The following is a 22,390-nucleotide window of genomic DNA, read 5'->3' on the forward strand; positions in this document are numbered from 1 at the left end:
ATGAAATAAAGATGTGTGGTTTATTATGCTGAATGATTTCCATACTTCTGACAGCAAGGTACTTTTTTATTCAGTCAATACAGCTTGTGAGTAGGTTGGTTCACAGGTTTAACCCTCTCCTCACACATGGTATTGTCCGAATTTCTTTACGTTGTAAGTACTACTACTAAATTAGACAAAGGGATCAGTGGTACATGCAGCTGCAGTGGCCCACTCTAAGGGCCCGATTCCGATGCGTTTTGGAAATCTTTCTGACTGAATCGGTTTGGGAATGGTTTCTGACCAACTCGGATCGGGAGAGTCCGACTGACTGATTATGATGCATCCGGATGCTTCCAGATACGATTTGGTTGGACTCCCGTTGACTTCAATGGGAGCCTATGTTCCGACCGAATGGATTGGCTCCCATTGAAGAGAGGAGAGGCCAGGGAAAATCGTGTACCCCCTGGTGCCTACCACACTGTGCATGGCTGGTAAGGGAGGACCAATGGGTAACCCCACAGGCTTGATTGGGAAGGCTCCAGGTGCATGGAGGCCCACTAATGGCCCCCAAAATCTGATTCCAACTGCTGATTTGAGTCAGACGGCATGATTCAGAAAGGCTGTCCGAATCCAGCATCGTAATCAATCGTTCAGAAACGCGACCCGTAGAGATGTACAATTCTGCTCCTTACAGCTCCGTCATTCTGAATGCCGTCGGGTTCGGATGAGCATATACGCCTAACTCGCATCGTACTTGGTCGATCGCAACCTTTCAGAAAGACATGTTGCCGATCTGATTCGGATGGAGCAAATGCCTTTAGGAGTCCTTCCAAACCGCATCGGAATCATGCCCTAAAAGGGAGAGTTACTGGAGGTCCCTTGAAACTACTGCTCCTAGCACTGGGCTTTTGGGTGCAGAGGACGACGAGCCTCAATAAGGCCCTGATTTACATTTTGGCAGTCAGCCCATCCTCCACCTTTAGAAATGTCTGTTGGCCTGACGGACATTTCAAGCATTCCATTGTACATTTGCCAGAGAACTCCATCAAACATGACGGAGCTGTACTGCAACCTTGAAAAACATTGTTTTCAAAAAGAAAATCCTGAAGCGGGATTTTGTTTTGGAAAAAAAAAGCAATGCCTCCCCCCTCACCATTGGTGTTTTCTCCCATGGTGAGGGAGGCATTGTGCACTTTTCAATGCCACATTCCAGCAGGTTTTTCCTGGGGGAGAAGGGGTTCTTACTTCGTTGGGCCTTCAGAGGGGTTAGACCACAGCAGAGACGGAGTAGTCTCTGCGCCGTAAAAACTATGGTCCGCCTAAATCAAAATCAGGTGGGCAGACCATAATATTGGCAGGGAGGCAACTCTAAAACAGTTGCAACAGAGTTCCAGCTCCCTCGACATTTAAATTGGGACCTAAGTCTTCTTGACTCTCTGGGTACAGGAGGACAAGGAATCATGGTCTAGCTAAAAGGAGGAGTTGAAGAGAGAGTTCAAGTACAGTAAAATACTATTATCACAGTCGCAAAAAACTATGAACTAGGAATGTCTTGCCTATGGTGAGTGATAAAACGTTTACAAATATATTATTATATACTTGAAGGTATATGTGGGAATATCATAGACAACAATATGATCTGACCTGAATATTGTGTCCTAAATGTCGTTCACTAAAATATGGTCCCATTGGATGTACATTTTTTATTATTAACTCAGTGGGGCATTATTTCTATAAATGATATCTAGGACACATTATATATACCTGGTGACTATATTATCCTGGTACCAGACTCAGTTGTAAGTAGCCGATTCCCCTTAATAATAAGTCTCAGTGAACTACAGGTCTCCTTAATACTCTCCAGCGGAAATCATTTTCCCTTTGGGTCTGCTTAAGAATTTGTATAGCAATATGAATCATCAGGATAGATGGCAGGGGACTCACTTTCTCAGTTTTCCACTGATCAGTCTACCTGAGCTCTTTAATGCCTTAAGACCAGTATTGGGGAAAGTATGCCTCCAGTCAACAAATAAATATAAAAAATAAATACACTTCTTAAGTAAACATCTTAAGCTTTATTTTATCGCAGCTGCTTCCACTCTGTCAATGCTTGAAGTTTGACTAATAGATGATGTTTTCACTAAAATTAACTAGTCTTATGAACGCACAACTAGTGATTTGATTAATAGATTGGATAAGGGGGAATACTCATATATATGTACATATATATATATATATATATATATATATATATATATATATATATATATATATATATATATATATATATATATATATATATATATATATATATATATATATAACTGCATTTATATTTGAACCTTTTACTAACTAATGCATATGTACACAAGTGTAAGTTAAATAAGCATTTCATTTAAATGTTTCCGTGAAGTTTACAAAATAAATACGTCGATCAATACTTTGGTAACTAACATGATTTATAACTGAATAGGCCTTCGGTATAAATAACTGTGGCTCTCAAAACACTGTACTCCTATGTTGATAAATATACAGAATGTCTCTTTATGCTGCTTGTGGCTTGCTTGAGTGAACTAAGACAGTCACTCAGCAATGAGTTATGAATCCATGGCCTGGTGACTGCCTAATGAATTGGGATTATCTGAAATATGTTTTTCTGCTTCTGCTGCACAGTACCATACATTACAATGTCCAGTCACTTGACACAGCAAGAAGATTCTTAAAATATAATTTTGAACATTCTGAAAAATAATTTCTAATTTCACATTTTCAAGGGTATAAAATGCACCTCTGAACCTTTAGCATTATCTATATATTCAACCATAACAATTCAGATGTAAATATAATATTTATCACTTCTTTAAAATTTAAAATGTGTAAGTATGTGACAGCATAAACCGTCATTCAAAAAAATAATTGCAAAAAACAATGCTCAATTGTAACACAAAATGTAATCATAATAAAAACTGTAATCTGAAAATTAAACTGGTCATTACATAATGAAGAGGGTTATCATGGTATACAATAATGAAACCACATACCCTAGCTACTCATTTGATATAATATTTTCTTGAAGCTTTAATGTTCGTGAAGCAGGGAACACAGAGAGTAGCCTTCTGACATCAGATCACTTCTGTGATATTGACAAAAACAGAAATGACATGGAGCACCTCCTGAGGGCTGGTATGACACAAGGCTACCAAATAAACGTACACATGCAGGACGGCACAGCATTCCAAAGTCACCAGAGGACTTTCATCCCACAACTCACATTGAGCAAGGCTTACACCAGGAGGTGGAGGGGGCTAGAAACTTAGGCTGGGATTTACTAACACTTTGCGCCAGGTTGGTGTTAAATTTAGAACACAGACACAGCACAAAGTGTTACGGTGGCATTTACTTTCCAATGCGAATCAGGGTTTGCATTAGAAATTTGCAAAAGTAATGCAACGCAACGCTATGCTCTACTTTGTGTCTAGGAGGCATTCCCTGGATGGTACATTGGTGTTTCTTCTTCTTCTTCAAAATCTTTATTTCGGTTAAAATAAACCATAAAAGAGACATAGCCATAAGACAATACAGTCTCTAAAAGGAACCAGCAGTGCCAAACAATATCGATTTCCAAGTTAAAACAGGCCATGAGAGATCATCAATACAGTATCTTCTCTAAGAGAAACCAACAATGCCAGAGAATATCAGTTACAAATCCACTATTGTAATCAGTCCATCCTAGTTCGCACAGTGCAAGAAAAAAAAGCGATATTAAAAGTTAAAAAGAATAAATAGTGATAAGTACCAGGTGCTGTCATCAATTGATGTTACTAACAATGTTAAAAAAAGACATAATAAAAGCACATAAAATGTAAACGGTGTTACGTCCAATTCATATAGCAACGCTAGAGTATGCCCACAATTCGATATTGTGCATGCCACTAAACACAGAGCCTCATTTCATTATTGGTGTTTCCATGCAACCACCCGTGGGTTTTGAAGCAAATCCCTATTGAAATTGGTAGTGATCTGTTACACAAACTTCTGGCTCCTCATGGCAGGTGTAATTTTAGAGTGATTTTTGAAACACTGAACATTTTATCAACTTTCACGTGTGCTGCACTGAACAGCACACATACAAGGTGGGCAAAGTGTTAAACCATAGTTTTTGTACCGAAAGTGCTACATTCCAATACATAAACTAAGACTGATAGAAAAGCACACACTTGCACTATGGTGCAAGGGTATGTGCATTGGTGCATGACAGCCTTAAGTGAGTAAGCCCAGGGACAGAGTAAACAAGTGGCATACCTTATTGGATATGGCACTGGTCTGCTCTCTCACTTTCACTCAGCACTTCTCAGCATCTTTATCTTCCATGCTGTGTTGTTTGAAACTGTCCCACATAGTCAGTATGACCGTGTAAGTGACACTTGATAACATCAATGACAGTCAGTTACTAGGACTTTACCTGGCTGAGATTCGTTCCAAAACACTTTATCAGCTACTTCTGCTACATGCTAATAAACTAGTTATTCAAATTGAATTTCAAATATATTTATCTGTTTTCTCGAAGAAAAGAAAAAGCGAAGAAACACTTATGCTGTTCCAATGCTACTTAGGTGTTACTTATTTTCTAGAGAAAGCAGGTGAGTACACTATTTTCCTAAAATAGAGCCTGTATGAAGCACAAGTAAGGAGGCATTTACACGGAACCAACATACTATGGATAAAGATACTCTTAAGGCTATTGAATCATTTGGATTCTTGTCTGCCCCAGACTGCATTGCACCCCCTTTCTCCAGGTGGTTTACTCTAGCCCCAGGTGACATTGTCTGTATGCCATTGTAATCTTGCATTTCTTCCTTATGTGTGTTACACCAAAGGGCCGAAATCATGCTATGTCTTCGTCATTTTCTGTCCATTCGGGGGAAAATCCTATGAATGGAGCACGGAAACAGCACACACAAACAGGAAACAAGCAGCTGCTGTTTCTGTCATGTGCCATTTTTTCAGTAATCTCATGTAATTTCGCAAATCTCATGTAATTTCGCATTATTTTCACGTCATGTAATTACGCAATAGAAATTACATAAACTTTGTGCACCCCTAATTTAAACGATCATCTCCGTTTTTGGCCCAAAAAATATTTTGGCCTATTTTAAATGATTATCAGTGGTCCAATACTAATTGGCCAAAATCGAATAAATGCCTTTCTTCTGTTTTTTGAAGTAGCCTTGTGTACAGATATGCATACAAAATCTCTCTTCGCTTCATTTTAATCCGGCTTCTGAGAGAAATGTGCTCACTGTGAGGAATGCAAATTGGGTAAACTCAGATCCAAGTAGGCGGCTGCTTGTGGCTGAGACATGTGATTGATGCCTGTGGTCTGTTTTTTGGCCCTTAAGGCAGCAGGGAAGTAGAAAGGGAAGGTGGTGATGTGTTTATTAAAACATTTCTCCACACCGCATGTAGCTGGAGGCAATGGGTTAGAATAATTAATTAGGGTATCCTATGATCTGCATGGCCTGCAGGCTCACGGAGTTTGTGAGCATACTATAATGCTATTAAAAAGGGCCTTGGACCATGTTGGAACTGATTAAATTCTAAGCAAACAGTAATGAAATCAGGTTGACCAACACCAGCAACCACCTGCAAAACTTTAATTACTGCACATTCCACGTATTCAGTTTGCTCTTTGCCAAAACGTTAATCTTCTCCATCCCTGAAATACTGTGTGTTGTTTTAAGATGACACGACAAGGCAGGAGGGACAGATTTGCAATATTTTTTCACACAGTTTCCTAAGAGACCTGTGAGAGGTTTTGGGATTAGAAAATTGAAATACGGTTTGTAGGATAACTGAGAGAGATGGGCCTCCCTGGGTTGGGTTGGGACGAGTCTGGTCAGACATTTTGCGGCCACAGGCCTCTCGGGCCTCACCCTTACATGCACTCCACAGGGGGACAGAAAAGAAACCAAGTTAGGACTTGTACAGAAGCAGAGAGCCCAGGATGAGTGGTTTTTGCCGGCTTTATGTGAAAACAGGAAACAGGTCCCTCTTTTAGAATAGATTTTTAAAGCTATGGCAAGGGGAGAAGATGAATGCAAGTCAGTGACTTTGAACTAGATATATATATGGAAAAGTGCTAGGATACAAATAAAAAAAAAATTAAAAAACTGTAAACTTCGTACTTGTATAGCGCACTTACACCCTGAGGCCTCTAGGCGCTGTACGCATACCGCTGTGGAACCCTTCCTGGCTTTTCCCTGTGAAGTGTCCACTCCTGGGTACCCCCAAGGTGAAGCCAGGCATCCCAGCGCTGTTGGGGCCGTTGTGGAGTTTAAGCAAGCTATTTCCCAGAGTTGGACCCATGATTAGATTAGGCACCAAGGCGAGAATTATCAGGTCCGAAGAAATTGAGCCCAAGACCCGCCGAGGCGGGAATTGAACCCTGGTCCTGGTCCTGGGCCAGACCTCTGCATCAGGGTCTGCCGCTCTAACCATTGAGCCACACTTCTCCACGTGGCTGTTTGCAAACAGAGGCAGAATGAAATACCAAACGGCAACCTGGTTTTTAAGACTCTGGTTCAAATTCATTTTTTTTAAATTTAGGTTTTAATTGTCACACTTTATAAAATCAACCACATTAGAGCACCTAAATAAGTCCAAAATAATAATTATGCAGTGTTAGCCTGCTTTTATACAGCACTAAATTCATTGTTTACATGATCCTCTGAAGATGTCTACAATTCATGGAACTGGAATGAGTTGATTTAGACCAATTTTACTCCTGTGGGGGTGATGTTTCATGATCCTCAGAGTGTGTGAGTGTGTGTTGTGCCTGTTTTGCCTCACCATGGGAGCACTTGCCCTTTTTAGGTCGAGCCTAGCACAGCGCGCATGCACTACTCTAGGAAATTGGCCTCTTGGACTCACTTCAGCTTTTGTGCAAGCTTGTGCCTGTGGTGCTCACACGCTATTGGCCTTTGCGTCTGGCTTTAGCACGCAATTGGCCAAAGGCGTGTGGATAGCCCAGCTTTTTGGGAAATGTTTACTCCCAGAGCGTTTTGCTCTTAGGAGCCAGCAGCGACGCGCAGGGGGCATCTGTTTCTAATTGGCGTGGCCACGCTTGTCTCCCACGCAGTCTCTTTCCCCCCTCTTGCAGCATCTTCCTCATTAACTCAAGCCGCTTCGTCTTTCGCCTCATTAACAGAATTTTTCTTTGACCAGCGTGCAGTCTCTTGCCCTCAGCTGCTTCTACAACAGTCTCCATTTCTTCTACCTTTTCTCTATTTTCCCTCTCACGTCTCCCACCTCCCTCAGTCAGGTTTAAGGTTTGACATGATTAAATGGCCTTAAAAGAAATCAGATCATTGGATGCCGTGTGTGTTCCAAGTCAGGATTTCAGACTCACCTCCACACGCTGTGCTTTCATAACTGTGAAGGCAACTAACACCTGCAGACCATATAGAGCCATAAGAGGCCCCAGTAAGCCGTATGCAGTCACCAAGCATGAACTGAATGGATCGCACAAACATCCTCAGAGACAAGGCAATCATAAACAACCGCTGAAAATACACTTAATCTGCATAAACTCAGCGACGCTCTGAACTAGCAGCTGCCAAGAGACGACGACACGATGAATCGTGTGCTGCCCTCCATGGCAGGAGGTGTGGTATAAGAGTGAAAATTATATTATAAAGACCCTTGATTCATGTACAGCTCTTAGACACCTCTGAGCAGTAACCTACATGAATCATATACAACCTTCATACAAACCTTGCAATAACACCCTAAAACATATACGGCCTATCGCAACTGCCCTAAAGCGAGTGCAGCGTGCCAGAGACGGTGAAGACCATAGACATCCCAGCAAAAAATCCCAAACTGCATACAGACGAGACCCCTAGGCTTGCGCTGAAAACACTTCTCATGCCGGAATACTAGAGAAGGCCACCTGCCCTGCCTGACCTCCCACACCAACTAGTTCACCCTGTCAGACTGCCTGACCCAATATACACCACAAGACCCTCCCCAAGTGTCAAGAGGCTCATTGAGGGCCCTACACTTTCTAGTAGAGTCGGTATGTAACGTCACACAAGTCCCTCAAGTCTCCCTTTTCTCCACTAATCAAACCCTTCGAGTACCTGGGTAGCCACTGATGAAATGAAATGCATGGTCCTTAACTCCCATCTTTAAGGAATTGGAGCAGAATGCCAACTAGGGTGAGTGTGCACAGCCTCATCCTATGGAAGGCATGTAGTGGTCGCCCCTAGGACAGGTATGCTAGGGCAGGTGTCTTTGATTTCTCGCCCATCTCTAAGTGCAACCTGCTGCATGCTCCATTGCCCGGCGGGCGGGAAATACTTCAGTGTGCTCACCAGAACCTGAAGGGTAAGTTCAGTCCATCTGAGAGCTATGAAAGTAGATCCCTATTTCATATGCAGGGAATGCTACTATTGTTCAGGACTGATGGCTGAGCAAAGCCCACAGCCGCCAATAGCTTCTCAGTCATAGCACCATGTAATATCCTGAAGGTTCAAGGTCATAATGAAATCCCCAAAAAATTCAGGACACAAATGTTAGCAGCACATATAACAACTAAATAATCTTGACTACCTCTTTCTTGCCACATGGCATAGTATCAATGCATTAGCAAAGAGGAAGTACCTGCAAACACATTTTCCACTTATTCTAAAATGGGTTATGTAGTATCCTAAACGAGAGTCCTAGCCTACATGGACACAACATCATAATGGTATGAAAAAACTATTATTTCACGTCGATAATTCAGTAAGAAAAAAGAAAACTCAGTTTTACATGACAGCAGTTGACATTTTGGACTTCTCATTTGTGTTATAAATATTCTGTGTCCAAATTTATAACTGGATACCCCATCTCTTCCTAGGTTTGATAATGTCCCTAAAAGATTACCTTCCCTGTACCTTGGTATGGATAAAACTGCAAAAAGGGTGGCTGAAGGATGAGAACACAAACCAATTCTTGATAGATCTAGGGCAAATGCCCCTCTAAGATGAACTGTGCCCCTGGAAAGGCAACATTCATAGATTGTTGGCAAATCTCATAGAAACACTTTCTCAGTTTACCTTTTAAGTTACTATGTACATAGATGTGGTCACCAGATCTCACAAATGAAATGCATTTTGAAACTCATTCTTAACCCGCTGGGAATTAAACTATCTCTTTATTTTGTATAGATGTTAATTACATGTCTGCCTTAGTACAAAAGCGTGTGATCTACGTTCCACAATAAACTCAAGTGCAGAAGAAGCAATACGTATCGGCACATGATTTTTTTCTTAGGAAAGTACGGTGGTGCTGGCTCTTGCATTTGGCATCCTACACTGCTGGTTTCAAAAGGTTGACTGACTGACTCTCTCACTCACTGACTCACTCACTCACTCACTCACTCACTCACTCACTCAATGTCTCTCACTGACTGACTGAATGAATCTCACTCTCTCACTGACTGACTGACTCTCACTAACTGATTGACTGACTGACTCTCTCACTCTCTCACTGACTGACTGACTCTCTGACTGACTGACTGACTCTCTGACTGACTCACTGACTGACTGACTCTCTCTCTCACTGACTGACTCTGACTCTGTCTCTCACTGACTGACTCTGCCACTCACTCTCTCTCACTGACTGACTCTGACTCTCTCTCATTGACCGACTCTCTGACGCCCTCTCACTGACTAACTCTCTCTCTCTCTCTGACTGACTCTCTCATTCTCTCTCACTGACTGACTCTCTCTCTCACTGACTCTCTCACTCTGTCTCACTGACTGACAGACTGACCGACTCTCTCTCTCACTGACTGACTGACTCAATCTGGAGCTGCTTGTGTAAAAGTGGGGAGAACCTGTGAGTCTGCATACCACCCTTGGGAGAGACTAAGTGCTACAGCTCGCCACACCCGCTACGCGGGTGACGGTTCGTTGTCAGGAGAGAGCACCTACCTGGGGACACGTTGTGGACTGCAACCTGGGGCGGCACTGGCTGAATAAAAACCGGGCACACAACGCTAGCAGGGACTCGATCTACCAGGAGTCCCTGCTTCACCCTGCACACCTGGTCCCGCGTTGTGCCGCCAGCCACGCCCACAGGACGCCCGAGCAAGGATAAAATCATTGGCGCAATAAGTCCCTGGGAGCTGCTTGTGTAATAGTGAGGAGAACCTGCGAATCTGCATACCACCCTTGGGAGAGACTAAGTGCTACAGCTCGCCGCACCCGCTACGCGGGTGCCGCTTCATCGTCAGGAGAGAGCACTTACCTGGGGACACGTTGTGGACTGCAACCTGGGGCGGCACTGTGCTGAATAAAAACTGGGCACACAACGCTAGCAGGGACTCGATCTACCAGGAGTCCCTGCTTCACCACGCACACCTGGTCCCGCGTTGTGCTGCCAGCCATGCCCACAGGACGCCTTCTCGGCCTTATAACAAGCACAAGCCCCCGCTGCGCAGGAGCGTCCCGGGAGAAGCCCGGGACAAGGGCGGGACCGTCTGCGGCCGTTCGAGGCCGAGAGAGGCCGGGCTGGGCCCCCTCTCCTACATCCGTGGCTGGTTAGTACCAGAGTCATCTATAAGCAAGGTGCGAGACATTCTCATATTTGGCCATTCATATTGACATATCATTGTTCAGAGACCTGTTTAATTATATTTAGGCTTACTGTACTGCTATGGCTAAAGCCAACCCTAAAGTGTGCCTCGGGGTTGGGGACTCTAGATGCCTTTTTGAAACGGGCGGAATCTGTTGTGGCCAAGGAAATTGAACTCGTAGAAAGGAGGTTGCCCTTTGATCCATCTTGTCAAACTGCTCTTCCTATATTAACCTCAGAGACGTCTGCTTGTTCTGTTGCTTTACCTGATTCTATGCTCTCCCTCAGGTTCCCAATGGGTCAGTTTTAGATGATAGTTTATCAATCTCTTCTGTTCCTTCTCCTGCACCCAGTCTACCTCCTTCACCCCCGGTTACACGCACTAGGCAGCTACGGGCTATGTTGGCTGGTAGTGTCAAAGCTACATCGGGGAAAAGAAAGGCTAGCAAAGCCCCTAAAGGAAGTCGGCAACAAGCTAAATAGCCTAGGAATATAAATTCCACATCTGGGTCGGGTCACCAGGAAGAAAATGTTTTACATCAGGTCATGGAGGGCAGGGCTTTAGGAAGAAATTAGCATATTGTGCAAGATGTAGCAAACAATATGGGGTGCAAGATGTCCGAGTTTATGAGGCTTATGGATGAACAGCTCAGATTACTTATCTCTCTAGTAATGGCCAAACTCGAGCAAATAGATGGTAGACTAAATGTCATTGAAAAACACTTTTTAGATCCAAATGGCCCAACGCTTGGGAATAATCCACCCGCAGTTCACCCCGTGAGTATAATTACAACTACAGTTAATGATCTGGTGGATTCTATGATACTCCCATTACCCCCAGTTGCAGCCCAAGTTGTAGCACCTAATATACCTTCTCCAGGTATGGGAGCCACGCAGGGAGTAAAGCATGGTCCCCGGGGCCTAGTGGAAAGATTAAGCCCTCTAGCACAGACCTCTAAAAGGGAGTTTCCATTGCACCTTCCCCCGGAGGCATGCCCGTATTCAATAATCCTGGCAAATGTTCCCAAAACTCAGGATGGTCGAGAGGAACACTGGACCACACTAAAAAATAAGGCACTCCACTTTCTGTCTAACAAAACAGTATTAGGTGAACACTGGTATAAAAATTTCAAGATGGTAAGAAGGGTTTCATGGGTGGGTAAGTCTAAGAAAATCATGGAGGGTGACTGTGTGGTTGTGAGTTTTGGCTGCCCCAGATTGGTTGACGACATTCTGAGGCAGGCGGGATCAGCTAGAATTCATCATGATTATGTAAATGTACTCCCATTGGGGTTTTTCTACCCCCCTCATAACATCGGAGCTATTAGTAAGGGACAGTGTGGTACTCAGATAGTTCCCTTTATCAGTTCGGTTGCAATGAGTAACAGATATGAGGCTTTGAGTTCACTGGATACTAATGATTGACTCAGGGATGGAAATACTAGGGATCAGAGAACGGCCTGTCCAGTTGATGTTAATAGAGTATGCTCACCTTTGGAGATTGGGTCGCTGGGCAACACTTTTTCCATAGCTATCGACCGTGTCGCACCTACAGGCCTCATAGATACAAATCTCTCTCTGAGAGAAACAGGCCAACTGCCACTTATAGAAGACGGGGACCCAGCGGCAGGGGGCTACCCATACCTTCTAAATAGAACTGTTGACCATAACGTAACATCATTGGTCTCATGGAATGTGGCAGGTTTTAAGAGTAAGGCGTCATCTATAGACTGGCTGACATTCCTAGATGGGAGGGATTTAGTGCTCCTTCAGGAAACCTGGTTGCAAACTCCGGAGTATAGACCTGAATTCCTTAGCTTTAGTGTCCTTGCTACATAAAGCCACCATGGAAGAGCAAAAGGTGGACTCTTAACATGGGTCAGACAAGATAGTAGATACAAGGTGACTCAAATAGACTCTAAAAGTAATGATATCTTGTTAATTCAATTTCGATGCCCCGACCATAGTGATCTTTTTGTTTACAATGTGTACTCTAGGGGAATGCAGGGTGGGAAACAGTCCAAGACAGTTGATGAATTAGAAACCCTGCTTGAGTTTTATTCCATTAAAGGTAATACCATAGTAGCGGGAGATTTTAATTGTTGTTTCGAACCGTTAGACAACAATGATGTGGAACTCACGCTGGAAGAAGATAGTATTTATGGAACATCCCCCAGCTGACGCTTTTGCCGATCAAAAAATGGACAGAGGCTGCTCTACAGCTCAAGGTCCTGTGTGTGGGATTAGGGCTGAGAGCAATAAATGGCACGTCAGCTTCTGATAAATTTGGGGCTTTTACTTTTAATAATGGTTTACGTAAGAGCCGCATTGACTACATACTCACCAACAAAGAAAATTTGTCCAATTTAGAGGACATGGTGGTTGTAGAAAGGGGTGAAAATGACCATGACCCGCTTTGCCTTATATTCATTCTATAGAAACCCCCTAGGGAGGAAACTCTTCCTGATAGGGTTGACATCGTTTTAACAAATGACGTCAGGCGCATTAGATGGGCGAATTGTTCATTAAGCGAGGCCAAGTTAACAGCAATGAGGGAAATGATTACCCAGGCGACAAGTGATCTCCTTAAATGTACTGAACAGGAGGGGGTTGTGGCAGATCTAAATCCGATCCACACAATTTTTTTTAATAAACTTAGGGATTTTTTTTATAAAAAAGGGCCCTTTTAAGACAAACAGGCCTGTCAAGAAGGAAGATCAGTGGTATGGAAAGTCGTGCAGGTCTGCGTACAAAGATCTGGCCATGGCAATAAAAACTAAAGACAGGGTTAGAGTTAAAAGTGTCCGTGTACTCTATAAAAAAGCACAATATGATGCCAAACGTGCTTGGGATGAGGAGTACTGGAGAGAGCTGTACTGCGCAAGTAGGGAACGTTCAATGTGTACCTTTTGGGACATTGTTAAGTGGGGTAGGGGGACTCAAAGGGGCGAACCTATAAATTATGTTTCGCCGGAACTCTGGGTCTCCCACTATGCCACCCAGTTTGCATCCCATGAAGCGATCATGGAAGATACTGAGGGTCCCGTGTTGCCTGACATGGGAATAGTTCCCATTCACTTTGAGAGAATCGAGGTAAGAAAGGCATTGAATTGTATCCCCAAGGGCAGAGCACCTGGTCTGGACTCCATCCCAGCCGACCTTTTTTTGCACGACAAAGAGCTTTGGGAACCATATATTCAAGCACTAGCTAATGGTATCACAAATGGCTCGACCATACCAATCACCTGGAAGGGTGCGGAGATCGTACCGATCTTCAAAAAGGGGGAGCGCTCTGATCCAGGAAATTACAGGCCCATTAGTTTGATAGACTGTATCCAGAAGGTGGTGGCAAGGCTTGTTCTGCAGAGAATCCTATCGTGGATTGAGGAGGAAGACGTATTGTCACCTCCCCAGGCAGGATTCCGCAGTCATACAAGTACTATAGATCAAGTTTTTAGATTTCTTTTAATTTATTGGCGGGTGGTAGTCCTGGGGGAGGCATGTTATTTGTGGCGTTTGTCGATCTTAAATCGGCGTTTGACTTGGTGCCGCGAGAAAAAATGTGTGTAGCTTTTGCAGAGCAGGGCATGCCTCCGAGCATTTTGCTATTTCTAAAAAAATTACATGAGAATAACTTTGCTCAAGTTAGATGGAATCAACAGGGTAATGTCACAGATAAATTTCCAATACAGAGGGGAGTACGCCAAGGGTGCGTACTAGCCCCAACCCTCTTTTCACTATACATCAACAGGGTGATCAGCTACTTTATGCACCGACCGACCGACGTTCCGAAGCTGGATGGTAAACTGATCCCCCTGTTGATGCTTGCAGATGATACTCTTCTGATTTCCAAAACGCAGCAGGTCCTTCAACGAGCCATTGATGTGTTTGAGGTCTTCTGCAAGGACCACAGGCTTGTAGTAAATGTAAGTTGTCGAGAAGTGTGGCTCACTGGTTAGAGGAGGCAGACCTGGAAGCAGAGGTCAGCCAGGGTTCAATTCCCGGCTCGGCGGGGTCTAGAGTCCTAAAATGTCCATGGACTCGACAATTCTCGCTCCGGTGCCTACTCGATTCACCGGTTCACACTCTGCGACTCTGGGCAATAGCTTGCTTAATCTCCACAACGGCCCCTCGCGGCGGGATGCCTGGCTTTCACCTTGCGGATACCCTGCCGGGGTTATCTCACAGGGGAATACCAGGACGGGTTCCCTAAGCAAGCGCTTAGAAACTGCTTGGTGATTTGCGCTATATAAATTCCTGTACATTTACATTTACATTTACAAGACCAAGTTTATGGTACTTCACAAGTCCAAACATGTTAGAGGTAATGTGGAAATGGATGGGGCCAGATTAGATCAGACCCAGGTGTTTTCGTACCTGGGTATTACTCTTTCATCCAAATTAAATTGGAAACCACACATTACCCAGTTGGTAACCAAGCATGCTCAGCTAACAGGAGCTCTAACTAAGGAATTTTACCTTTCCCACACAAGGCCTATATCACCTGTATTGAAAATTTATGACGCCAAAATAGCCACAGCAGTTTTATATGGGGCTGAATTGTGGGGTTTCAGCAATCTTGCTCACTTGACTAGGTCCCAAAACAAGTTTCTCCGAGGGGTCACGGGCCTCCCAGTATCGACTCCGCTGATTCCCCTTTACTATGATCTAGGTACTCAGCGTTTGGAGGATAAGGCGCACTATAGACCAGTGGCGTACTGGAGGAGGTTGTGGTTACCCCAGAACTTTCCCAGTATGCAAGGGCCTTCCTGGATGTTAGAGATGCGCATAAGGCTCATAAAATCGAATGGATGAGGGAGGTGAGGGTTATTTACTCGGCCATGGGCCTGGCCAGCTTATGGCAGGATCCTACAGTAAACGCCTTTCCGCCCAGAAAAACCCTAAGAGAACTCTACTGGAGCCTGGTCGCACTGAAGAGATTTGGTTCCACCATTGGTCCGTCATTGTCTGAGGATTTTTTGGAACTTAAACATTCACCAGTGCATGAGGGTTACTGGGATTATATTGTAATGTCTTACTTACTGTCCCTTTAATTTCTCAGAATCTCTTCCCACATTCTAGGTTCTGAGAATGATGTATTCACAATGTTCTGACTGTTGTCAGTTACTGATGGCTGTTACTGGGATGAGGTTTAATAAACCCACCTTATTTACCTACACTGAGTTTTAATATTTTATTAATACTAATAACTAATTTCACACTGGCGACGATCGGAAGCCTCAACCAGGACAACTTGAAGAAAAGAAGAGTACCTCGCTTTCTCCTCCAGCGGCTGAACGAAGAGAAAAACGAAGTGAAGCGTCGACTTCCCAGCGGCTGCCTCAATCTCAACAACGCGGTGAGGAGAGCGGGAGGATAATCTCAAAATATACTTTAAATTTAAAATAATCAGGGATAATAAAAAAAAAAGATAACTGAAGCACAATTTCTTATGCGCGAGCTCTACGCGAGCTCTACGTTCTGATTCTGCTCGCGCAACACAGGAGACAAAGCTGCGCGCGCATATCTTTGACGATCTAACAATAGAACGTGTACGCTGCGTGTCAGTTCCTAAGCGGCGCTGCGTTTCAACTCGTCAAATACACAGTGTTCCATGCAAATAAACGAACGCGCATGTAGAAAAGAGAACACTACTTCTCAACAGATTCTATTCATTCTCTTAAAACATTCTGGAATTGGAAGCATTATAAACAAAGGAACAATTACACAATTAATTCTTGTATAATACTAAGGAACATCTCTCCCTGAAAAAAAAAAATTATTAGAATGGAAATGAAATGACCTCATAGACACTTGGAAAATAATAACTCAATCGATCTACCCTGTCATTCAACAATATTCTCTTTAATTATAAATTGATAAGACTGAATTCTGATCTACAAAAAATATCATAAATAAATAAAGGGAGAAAGTCTGAAGATAAATTAATCATTTTATTGATTAAATTCATCATATTATTTATTGTTTATAAAACATTCGAGTACACAATCCAGTATAAAGATGCAAAATGTTACTCAACCTGCATTTTTTCTCGTTAGTCCTGGTGAACCAAATATAAAATGAAAAAAATGGAAGAAAATTTTTGCAAACTATGCGAGAGTTTGTGGAACCAATCTCAGTGCGGAAAGAAAACATTCACTTCTATTACATTGTTTAGGAGGAGAAGGACAAGATGTTCTGGAACATTTACCTGACCTGTCAGCTGCAGAACAAAGGAATTTGAATGAGTATAAGGTAGCTATTGTACAACTAGACAGACACTACTTACCCAGACTCAGCACGATTATGGAAAGGTATCATTTTGGTCTGAGGGAACAGAAAAAAGATGAGTCCGTAGAAGACTATGTCTCTTCCTTGAGGAAACTTGCATCATCTTGCAATTTTGGCCAATCCCTTGATGAGAGGATTCGTGATCAGTTTGTTTTAAGGTGTGCCCATGATGATATAAGAAAAGAACTATGGTTGAAAGATGAACCACCTCTCGAAGAAGTACTGGAAATTGCCAAACAAGTGGAGCACATGACGAAATGTGTCGGTGAACTTAAAAAAGAGAAAGATAAATCTTCTGTGACTGATTCAAAAGAGGAGATAAAAGTGGATGAAACGATTTGCCAGATTAAAAAAACTGAAGGAGCAAATTTTGAAGAGAAGACATTTGGGCAAATGAATTCTTTCAACACTAGATTGTCTTGTTTTAGGTGTGGTCAAAGTAGCCATTTAGCTAATTCTCCCATGTGTCCTGCTTTAAAAACGACATGTAACTTATGTAATAAGAGAGGTCATTATGCTAGATTTTGCAGAACCAAACCACAAAACAGTAATAATCCTAGGAGGAGGTGGTCTCAAACTCAAGTAAGATCTATCTGCTTTGAAGTAAATGATGAGGAATCTGATCATCCTTCGTTTCTTGTCAAAGTAGAAAATAACATGATAAACCTAAAGTTTGATTCTTGCTCTAAGATAACAATTATAAATGAGGAAATGTTTAATGATTTATTTGAAAAAAATGTTAAATTGTTTAAATGTGATATTATTCCGCTAGGTTACAGTGAAAAGCCAATCTCTATGTTGGGATATTTTTTAGCTGAAATTGAACTGGGCTCTCGTATAATTGTAGGAAAAGTATATATTTCAAGAAAAGGAGATGCATTGTTAGGTTGGTTGCATCAGCGACAGTTGGGAGTCACCCTTGATCCAAATGCTGTTCCTCAGGTTCGTATTCAAGAAATTTCTGATGCACTTAATACAGCGAGTGATGAAAATGTATCTCTTAAGTTAGCAAAAAAATTTCCTAATGTCTTTAGAGATGATCTGGGGTGTTTGCGTGGATATAAACATCTAATCAAATTAAAAGACAATGCCTTTCCTGTTGTGGCCAAAGTTAGGAGAATTCCTCTTTCAGAACAGGCTAAAGTACAAGATGAGTTGGATAAGCTCATCAAGAATGGTATAATTGTCCCAGTTGAAGCTACAGAATGGCTTGCTCCTGTGGTCATAGCAAAGAAACCCTCAGGTGAGATTCGGCTATGCATTGATTTAAGGGCACTAAACAAAGAGGTGGTAGTTGACAGGTTTCCACTTCCTAATATAGATGAAATGATTGGTACTTTGGAAGGAGCAAGATACTTTACCACTCTTGATCTTGCCTCTGCATACCACCAGGTGGAATTAGATGATTCATGTCAGGACTTAACTGCCTTCATTACACCTATGGGTACATTTAAGTTCAAAAGAATGCCGTTTGGCTTAGTTTCAGCGGCATCTGTCTTTCAGAGGATTATGTCAAGAATCTTGAAAGACTTAACTGGTGTGAAGTGCTACCAAGATGATTTGCTAATGTATGGCAATACTGCTCAAGAACATGAGACTCGTGTTTCAATGGTGTTGAAACGATTAGAAAAAGCTGGCATGACTTTAAAAAGGACAAAGTGCAAGTTTGGTGTACAAGAAGTCAATTATCTAGGTCATTGTATCACGAGTAATGGGGTTTTTCCCAAAAAAGAATTAGTTGATACTATAGACAAAGTGAAGGAACCTTCTAGTAAAGATGAACTTCTATCCTTTTTGGGGATGGTAGAATTTTACGGAAAATTCATTTTTAATTTTGCGGAGAAAACATACAATTTAAGAAAATTAACAGCAAAAAATTCAATTTTTAACTGGTCTTCTGATTGTGAATCTGAATTTATGAATTTAAAGAAAGATTTGAACAAGGCACCTTCACTCCATGCCTTTGTCCCTGGTCTACCCACTATTTTATTTACTGACGCAAGTGATAAGGGACTTGGTGCAGTCTTGGTTCAAAAGAAAGATGGGAAAGACTCTTTGAAATGTTGTTCCTCCCGTTGTCTAAGGGGGTCGGAGTTAAATTACTCGGTAATAGAGAAGGAGTCATTAGCGATTTATTGGGCATTGAGAAAGTTAAAAAATTTGATTTGGGGAACCAGAATCTGTGTCTTGTCTGACCATAAACCTTTAAAAGAGGTTTTTTCAAAAAAAGGGTTAGATGCAATCTCATCAAGGATAAGAAAGTGGATAGTTTCATTACAAGAATTTGAATTTGAAGTTGAATATATCCCTGGGATTGCCAACAAGTCAGCAGATTGTTTATCCAGATTGGTTGGTAATGAAAACTCTGAGCATGATGAAGTGTGTGATTCTGAGGAGTTTGTAAATGTGTGTGAAGTAACCGATGGTGCCATTGGTGAGTCTGAATGGAGAGCTGAATTGGAGAACGATGAAGACATTTCAAAGGTTATTCTTTCCTTGAAGAATAACTCTCGTTTGGACAAACCTTGGTTGTTAGTTGCTGATGAACTGTCAGTAAATGATGGTCTTTTAACCCGTGGAACTAAGCTAGTTCCTCCTTGCTCATTGAGGAGCAAATTGTTAGTCCTTGCTCACTCTGGTCATCTGGGCATAGTTAAGACAAAAGAGTTTCTTAGAATGCAGTTCTGGTGGCCTGGCATGGACTTAGAGATTGAGAGAATGGTTCGTGAATGTCCCGAATGTTGCTCTAGCGACAAAATCTTAAAGACAAGACAAATGCCAATGGTGAAGAGGGTACTACCTGCTCATCCATGGGATGAGGTTGCAATTGACATTCTTGGTCCTCTCTCTGGAGTTTCTGATACTCCATATCTTATTGTTTTAATTGATTTATATTCAAGATGGATTGAAGTTTCTGCAGTCAGGGAAATTACTTCTAATTCTGTCATTAAATTTTTAGAACCTATATTTAATAAGGAAAGTTTTCCCAATAGTCTTTTATCGGACAATGGTCCCCAATTTTGTTCCTCTTTGTTTACTGACTATCTGAGAAAGTGTGGCATACATCATAAGAAATGTTCACTTTATCATCCTGAAACAAATGGTGCAGTGGAGAGAGTAAATAGGACTCTAAAAGAATCCATACAGCTTGCCCGCTCTTCTGCTCTAGATTGGAAGTCCACATTACAGGACAGGATTAATGTTTATCGTTTTGCCCCCCATTCCACTACGGGTAAGTCTCCATTTGAATTGTTTAAGGGGAGGGCTCCCAACACTTTGTTGTGTCCTGGGTGGATGTGTTTTAACAAGGGTCTTGTTGATAATGATATTGGTGAGTGGAGAACCAAGGAGATCCTCAAACAAGATGCTCGGAAGACAAACTTTGATCTCAGGAAACGTGTGTTTCCAAGTGAGGTTAAGGTGGGTGATGCTGTAAGAATTAAGACACCTGTAGGATGTAAACCTTGGTCTAAGTACACTGATGTTAGATCTGTAGTCAAGATTTTTAAAAATGCTGTAAAAACTGATGATGGTAGAATCTGGAACAAGAGTCGGATCGTAGTTGTCAATGCTGATCTAAAATCTTCTTTTGATCTTGCTTATGATGACAATCGATATATTGGTACTCGTCTAGACTCTAATCCTTCTTCTTCTCGCAGGTTCTCGGTTACTTCCAGGAAAAGTCTGAGAGCACGAAAAGCTCCTGCTTATCTGAAGGACTATGTTTGAGTTTATATTATATAGAGCCTTCACTGTATTTCACTTTTGATGTTCTTTGTTTATTATATAAGAGGGAGATGTGTAATGTCTTACTTACTGTCCCTTTAATTTCTCAGAATCTCTTCCCACATTCTAGGTTCTGAGAATGATGTATTCACAATGTTCTGACTGTTGTCAGTTACTGATGGCTGTTACTGGGATGAGGTTTAATAAACCCACCTTATTTACCTACACTGAGTTTTAATATTTTATTAATACTAATAACTAATTTCACATATATCACTGTCCCGGAGGCTAGAAAGAGATATCACCAGTTTAGGGTGGGAAGCCTTCCAACAAATTCCTTAGCTTCTAAATGGAGAGAAGGACTTGCTCCCACCTGTCCTTCCTGCCCCACTCAGAATGCGACCATTGGGCACATTCTCTTCATTTGCCCTGAGTATAAAGTTCCGAGACGGATTTGGTTGAAACCCATCTGTTTACAGCTTAGACTGCAAACAGGCTGTGAGGCCCTAAGAATTCTTAAAACTGACACTACCCAGTCTGTGGCTATTGCAGTGGCTAAGTTTTCACATTAGTCTTGGAGAATCCGTTTTAGCAAAATATGCCCCAGATGATTATTTTTAGCCACCCACTGTACATACATACTAATGTAGCTCTTTTTAATCAATATCGATTTTAACTTTAGTCTTAAGTTTATTATGAAAATTTGAATGTATAATACCTTATACCTAATTGATTCTAAATTATTCTTTTAGCTTTGTGGGACGGATAGTTTTGCTGCAACGCCCGGGGATGCTCTATTTATACTGTAGTTTGTAACTAACTGCTACACATGTAAACCATAATGTTTTATTTTTAATTTTGCTGCAATTTTGTATAACTATTGTTGTCTTTTATGATTCATCATCGAAATAAAGACTTTTGATTGACTCACTCTCTCAATCTCTTTCTAACTGACTGACTCTCTCATTCTCTCTCTCTCTCACTGACTGACTGACTCTCTCAATGACTAACTCTCTCACTGACTCTCTGACTGACTAAGTCACTCTCTCACTGACTGACTAACTAACTGACTCTCTCACGGAGTGACTGACTAACTGACTGACTTTCTCACTGACTGTTATACAGGTACTATTTCCCAACCTTCACCCTCCTATTATTTATCCCCCACCCCACAACAACAAAAAAACATAACAAGAAACCATTGGGACAGGCAGATAGAAGTTGTCAGCAGTGAAAGGATTAAAAACAAACTCAAGACATTATTTATTGTTAATACTTTTTTAATATGGTCGTTCAGTTGTATATAATGCTTTCTTGATCATATATACGGTAACAAAAATGCTTCTGACACTTCTTTATTATAACTTTTCAGCATGCTGCAGACGTCTGTAAAGCACAGCTTAAAGACACACGCTAAACACTTATAAGGTCTCAAAGGCGAGACCTATTGGCTATGCCAATGCTTGTTAATCTAGTTTGTAGTCCTTATTTCTATTGTGTGAGACTTCCTCTAGATTGTGAGCCCTTCTATTGTTTTCCATGTATTCCCCATCCTTAAGACTGCTAGCTTTTGGTTGTGGCTTATCATCACAGAAGTCTCCACTATCGTCCACCTGGCCCAATAGGACAATTTTTAGAAGGAATAACTGAAACTACTCTAGAGTTAGCTAGCATGGTCTCTAATTTTATAGTATTGGGAGACTTGAATCTCCATTTTAATAATTTATTAGATAACACTGCAACAGAATTGACTAAGGATCTAGCTACT

This window comes from Lissotriton helveticus, chromosome 8, assembly GCF_964261635.1.
Source record: "Lissotriton helveticus chromosome 8, aLisHel1.1, whole genome shotgun sequence".
Taxonomy (NCBI): Eukaryota; Metazoa; Chordata; class Amphibia; order Caudata; family Salamandridae; genus Lissotriton; species Lissotriton helveticus.